This window comes from Euprymna scolopes, chromosome 5, assembly GCF_053919585.1.
Source record: "Euprymna scolopes isolate OS-2025 chromosome 5, ASM5391958v1, whole genome shotgun sequence".
NCBI lineage: Eukaryota > Metazoa > Mollusca > Cephalopoda > Sepiida > Sepiolidae > Euprymna > Euprymna scolopes.
Genome location: NC_136486.1, coordinates 49,792,116 through 49,799,236, shown reverse-complemented (window position 1 = coordinate 49,799,236; position 7,121 = coordinate 49,792,116). Strand labels below are relative to the sequence as shown.

Here is a 7,121-nt window from a genome sequence, read left to right as displayed (position 1 = left end):
GTAGTATCTGTCCAACATATACTGCAAGCAAAGACCATATGTGAGGGCGACCCCACATATAAGACCTTGGTCAATGTCGGGGCAACCCTTCATACCAATTGTCACTATCCAGCTTCCCCAATCCCTGGGGAGTTGTCCCCATTTTCCTTTCACTCCTCACATTAAAAATCGGCCTTGTGTCTAATCTGCTCGGTAGGGGAGCAAATAAATACCAACCCCACATATAAGACCTTGTTCAATGTAGGGGCAACCCTTCATACCAATTGTCACTATCCAGCTCCACTATTCCCCGGTGAGCTGATCCCCATTCCCCCTTCACTCCTCATATTAAAAATCGGTCTTGTTTCTAATTTGCTCGGTGGGGGAGCAAATAAATACCAACCCCATATGTAAGACCTTGGTCAATGTAGGGGCAACCCTTCATACCAATTGTCACTATCCAGCTCCCCTACTCCCCGGGGAGTTGGTCCCCATTTCCCCTTCATTGCTCACATTAAAAATCGGCCTTGTGCCTAATTTGTTCGGTGGGGGAGCAAATAAATACCCTTTTCTTGGCCTTTTGGCCAAGATCAAAGTGTAGTATCTGTTCTTACTACATGCTGTACTTATGTTTGTAACTTTGTGATATAAAGTGAGGGATCACTTTTCTGTATTAATTTAATGTAAAATGATAACCCATTTTACAACCAGTCAGTCTCAAAGCCATTCAAATCATTCTCCAGATCATTCAAGTTGTTTTGTTGAAGGATTTCAGTTATTTTTTAAGCATTCAAGTCATTCCTAAAGTCATTCAATTCATCCTTAAGTTCATTAAAGTCATTTTAAGTCATTTACTTTTTATTTAAGTCATTTCAGCCCATTCTTCGGTCATTTTAGTTTATTTTTAAGAGTTTCATGCCAATCCTACATTCACGCATTCATTCATTACTCGAGAGCACGCGACTAATTACTGTCGGCCTTTTTTTTTTTTTTTTTTTTTTTTTTTAGTTTGGCACGCTTGATTTAAAGTAGACTTTTTCGTATGTCACGGCGAACATTGATATAAATATTATTTGGTCTTATGTGCTGCAGATATGTTACGTTCGTCTGTCGCTTTCATAATTTAATTTTTTTTTCAGCCCAGTACACATAATTTTATTCTCATTATTTTATCATGCTTTTTTGTAAAATATATTTCGTTCTTCTTCCATGCTTAAGCATTAGAGGGCACTTGCCTTTTCCAGGAAATTATTATCTATCTACATATCTATAAAAGTGAACGTGTCTGTGTGTCTGTGTGTCTGTGTGTCCATTTCCCTACTCACTAACTCTGTCAATTTTTAGTCTACAAACTCGAAATTTGATAGCAGGGTACTGAGATTTGGGAAAATCTTTGGGATCGGTTTTCGGGCAGAAATGTGGCTGTTAAGGGGTCAAAGTTACACGATTTGACTTTTGAGAACTCTACCAAACTCCTCCGACAATTTGGGTACTAAACACTTGAAATTTTAGATATAGGTTCCTTGGACATGGATCTGATGTAATAAATTTTTTGAGCCCAAAACAATAAATTTTAAGGGGTCATAATAGGGGTCAAAGTTTAAAAAAATGATTATTTTTTTTTGCTCAGCATACACCTCCAAACCACCGGGCAACGCCGGGCACCCATGCTAGTATATCTATAAAAGTTAGAATTTGTGTTTGTAAGTCTCAACTTATATACTCAATGTATTACACAGACTTGAAATTTGATATATAGAGTATTCAGACATGTGGAGATTTTTTAAACGGTTTTTATCTGGAAAAATGCTGTTAGGGGGTAAAATTGAAAAAATTGCTTCGTGGAGAGAAATGAGATATTGGTCTGTTTGTCAAATGTTTCACGAAAATACTGAGACAAAAATTGTTTGCATGAGAGACCATTTCTGCTAAAAATATGTAGGTTTGATAACCCTTTTTTAAAGATCGTGTCACGTTGATCTAATGGTTATCGTATTTGACTTATTGTCTTTAGGTTTTCGTTTCGATCTCAACTCCAGTATTTTTTTTTTACTTACGAGAAGTGAGCTGTTTAGGAAAAACATAATACTCGCATTTCATTTTCGTTAGTCAGGTATGTTTGATTAGAAATAGCCCTTTCGTTCATATGTCCAGTTTAACTTTGAAATTATATTTTTATTGCTTAAATAAGTATTACATTTTAGGACAGTAGAAAATAGATCTTGCTAAACCTGCCGGCAGCCTCGTAAAACTTTTTTATCTTACTTTGTTATTTCCCTCTTATATTACATGAACGATGTTTCTGGCAAAGGGTGAATAATTGCTGTTTTCTGAATCGGAATCTACTAATATAACATTTTTTCGTTGATTAGCTTTTTACCGTGATATGAAATTTTGAGCTTCTTACGTCAAGTGGCTTCATACATTTTCTGGAGCTATTTCTGTATAATAAAAAATATTGATATCCGTATCCATTATCTCAAGCAGTTTCATTTGTTTGTTTGTAGCAATTTCCATGAAAATGTAGCAGTTTTCGTCAGTCTGGTACACTTAATTTTGAAATCATTTTTCTTCCGTATATCAACCATAACTTTTATACAAAGTTTTCATTGAAAGCTATAACCTCTCAAGCATGAAAACCTCCTTCTTTAAAATGTTCGTTTATTACAGATAGGCTGGGGCATTTTTATCGGGTAATGTCGAGCTGTCCGTTCAGGACTATTTTTGTATCCGACCAGAAAGCTCTATCAGGGAGAGCTGATCGTTTCAGCTCGGGCTCTTGTGTCCCGTCTTGTTGCAAAATTTTCAACAATAAAAATTTTCAACAATAAACGCGCAGATCATGTGGACGCAACTTAACGATATGCGCTGCCGTTTTTATTTTATTTTTGTTCTATTGGAATTGCGATCGTAAAGACGCCATTGGTTTGGATCAAGGTGGCTGCTGTCTAGATAGATTCAGAAGTGGACGCCTCTGGGGAATAATTGGATTAATGCCCTGCCGAACCGGTGTAATGGTCTATAAATTTCCCTTCATTGTATTTCGTTATTGTTGTTTTGAGAGTAAAAATGTGTATTGTTGCAGCCACGCGAGAACAGTACTGCACACGTGAAGAGAGGGAGTGAGGGGGGAAACGTACGCACGTATGGACGCAAGCGAACTCGGGCGTCAATCAAAAAATAGACAACCGATATGCATATTCATTTTCATAGATGCGAGTATGTGTGTGTGTATAAATATACATATCTATAGATGTGAATATATACAGGCGCATATATATATATATATATATATATATATATATATATATATATATATATATATATATATACTATATATATATAAATGCAGGGTTACATATATAATATTTATAATATATACCTATATATATAGAGAGAGAGAGAGAAAAAAAAGAGAGAAAAAGAAAAATACGAGAGTAATCTGTTCTAGTTCGATTGAGTAACAAAACTCAATGTATTACACACACATATATGTTTATATATATATATATATATATATATATATATATATATATATATATATATACATTGGGACGATTAATCGAATCGAGAATCAGAAAAATCGGAGCTTTTTGGAGTATCGCTATCGATATAGAAATCGCAAAAATTTGAATCTATTTTCCGATGCGAAAACCGATTCCTTAAATTATATTTTTTTTTTTATTAGATTTTGGTTTAAGAAACATGTCCCACTACTTGTAGTAATATTAAAATGACAAATATTCATTGTATTAAACCTCCGGTAAGACTAACATCTCTTAACAAGTGCGATTTGCGTTTGAGAAAATATAAGCACATTTAAAATGTTTTTTTATGGTAATCGAGACAAAATATAACTTTTAAAGTTAAATATTTAGAGATTCATAAAGAATCGGAATCAGAATCGGGAATTTACTACGGAATCGGTAATTGTATCGGACCCTGGGATTTAGTGATTGTATCGAAATCAGAAATTGTATCGAAATCAGAAATTTAGTACGGAATCAGTGATTGTATCGGAATCGGGAAAAATATCGGAATCGTCCCATCACTAATATATATAAATAAAAAAAAATATTTTCCACATTTCAATATGTTGTCCGTCTTACCGTTTATTTTTTCAGCATTTTAGATCACATGACAGCACATGTTTCGTAGCGCAGAACCGTTCCTACAATTATTTTGTCATTTTCTTAAATATCACAAAAAAAACACAACGGCAACTACTCTTCCGACTTTTCAAATTTATGTAATCATGCTCATTATAATAAGGTCTTTTTTTACACATGAGGAGTATCCATGTTGTCCTAGATGGTCGTATGTCAAAACAAAATGATATGAATACATGTTGCCTCAAGCGTCGATCCTTGGGTATTTATTAACCCTGATGTTTGTAAATGATCTTCCTGATAAGATTACCTCCGAGATGGATATATTTGCTTATGGCACCGTGTCCTATTACCTGTAAAGTAGAAAATGAAGGAAAACATATCTAAGACAATTTCTGAAATCCTAGAGAAAGAAATGTCTAATTGAATGGGAACATACATGAAGTATAACATTCAATGCTGCCGAGATCTAGCTACTTTCTTTTATCAATAACAAGAAATCTTATCAACTAATGATTGCCATGACAGATAATACGCTACATGAAAACTTATACAATGAAAATATATCAGCGACTCCTATAAGGATATTGGAGATAAACCGTATTAACCAGATATATTCTGACACATAATTAACTAGATTACTAGATTAGATACATACGTTTACGGTTTTATCAAAAGGGCTACAATAATATCGCGGAATTAGGGAACAACTTGGCCTTTTGGTCAAGATCAAAGTGTAGTATCTGTTCTTCAGATGCTTCACTTCCATTTCTTGTTCTCTTTTGGCGGATAATCAGTCAGTCACGACTGAGACAATTTTTTTTATTTTTGTACCTTTTCTCCACGTTAAAAAAACGACCCTGGTGTCTAACTCTGTCCCGTGGGGAGACATAGTAAATAGGAACAATAATATAATATTCACGCTGAACGTCTGCCCAGGTATTTTGTTTTTTACTCACCTTCAACCCAAACAAGGCATATTGCAACTTGGACGTAGGGGACTACTAATTGGGGTCATACCTGAAAAGGTTTATATGTTAGTTAACGTTGTATTTGCACTTCTGTATATCAGTACAGTTTGGGAAGCAGGCAACAGGAAGAGAATTCCAAAGTCTAGCTGTTCTAGGGAAGAAGATATTTGAGTAGAACACTTTCTAACATTTAGGAACCTCAACAGTGGAAGGGTGTGATTTTGTTGCTAGGCTGGTTTGTCCAAGATAGGTACGTCAAGGGGGCACAAATTTAATGAGTTCATCAGAGGACATTCCATTAACATATTTTAAAAACAAGTACAGGGTACAATATTTCGGCGATGGGACAGGAGTTAGAGCCTGATTGACAAAGTGGGACCTATTAGATTGCAGACCCCTTTCTGGACCCTATCCAAGGAGAGACTAGTTGTAAATGCACCAGCCCTGATGTGGTAAAAAAAATACTCCATACATGGGTGAATGGTGGTCTCATAGAGGTACAGGATACTCTCAGGTGTGAGTAGGTTTCTAGCACGATAGAGTGAGAACACCTTTTTTGCAGTAGTCTTCGCAATGCCCTCAATGTATTTATTTCAGTTCATATTTCCTGTGAATGTTAAGCCGAGGAGTTTGAAGGAAAAATTCTCAAGAAGGGTGTTATCTGTCATGAATATTGTTGGTTGGAGAGGCTTCTTGTAATTGTTGAAGGAAAGCAGCTTAGTATTACTAGCATTAAATGTTACCATTCATTTACGTCCTCATTCCACTATAGTCTGGAAGTCAATTTCTCATGATGCAGGCATTGTCTTGGATTTGCGTACACCCGTTCTTCCCTCATGCATGTTATAGAACGTTGTATAATAAGCAAAGATACTCATCTCGGGCTCAATATTATCAGGGAGGTCATTGATGAATATCAGGAATAGTAGTGGTCCAAGGATCGACCACTTAGACACTCCCGCATGATGTTATGCTGCTTGAATGACAAGCTGGATGGACCTATTGTCTAAGTAAGATCTACTTATATTTAGTATTCGCCCAATTATACCATGTGATTTAATTTTCATTAGCAGTTCTTCATGCCAGATCTTGTCAAAAGCCTTGGGTATATCTAGGACTACAGGCCTGGCTTCACTCGCCTTATCCAGTGCATGGTATATGCGTTCAAAGATAACTGTTAAAATATTTGCAGTAGAACATTTGCTAAACTCGTACTGTGTGTCAGAAAGAAGATTGGTTTTTGCAAGGCTGTTGACTTGTGCTTGACTGATTAGCGTCTCGAAGACTTTTGCGAAGAGCAGGAGGAGACTCATAGGGCGATACTTGAGAGGGTTGATTCTTTCACCAGAATTCTTGTACACTGGTACTACAGAGGCCATCTTCCAGCTTTAGTAGGATTCAGCAAGGCATTTGTCGTAGAGTTTAAAAAGTACGGGGGCCAGATCAGCTGAGCATTTCTTAGTATACCAGATGAGATCAGACCCACATGCCTTGGAAGTGTCTGAGATTTTTATGACTCTCGGCATGTGAAAGGATGATTTTAGATCATCAATTGTGGCTTCCGTCCGCATAGGGAAATTTAGGAGGAAATTGTTTGTTGGCTCTGACGTGAAGTTGGAGGCGAATCGCCGAGCAACAGTTCCGCTTTTTCGGTTGCTATGCATGCAACCTAATGATTGTTGACTAGTAGGGGAATTACTGATTTACCTTTATTCTCTACACTATTATAAATTTTCCAGAAATCGCGAGTTCCTATCTTCTGCGATTTTATACGTTCTCTGGTTATTTCAGCATGTCTTTTTTTTGCTATGGTTTCATGGCTTTCTTACAATAATTTCAAGCATCTATAAACTTTTGCTTATTTGCATTTGACTTATGACGTACGAGCCGGCGTAGTGCATGCTGTCTTTGTGCAATCTGTAATAAACTTACAGTTGTCTCATTTGCACACTGTTCAGCAAGGAGAGAGAACATATTGGTCCATGGGGCATCTCTGATGGCTTCCAGTCAGCCCTTTTTGTAGTACTTTGTCGTTTTGAGCCGTGGCTCCTCACTTTGGAGT

At 36.4% G+C, this 7,121-nt stretch overlaps 1 pseudogene; it reads left to right on the top strand.

The window, feature by feature from the left end:
* Window positions 1-542: 542 nt before the first annotated feature.
* On the top strand, window positions 543-680 carry LOC145277174 (U2 spliceosomal RNA; annotated as a pseudogene).
* The last annotated feature ends 6,441 nt before the right edge of the window (window positions 681-7,121 follow it).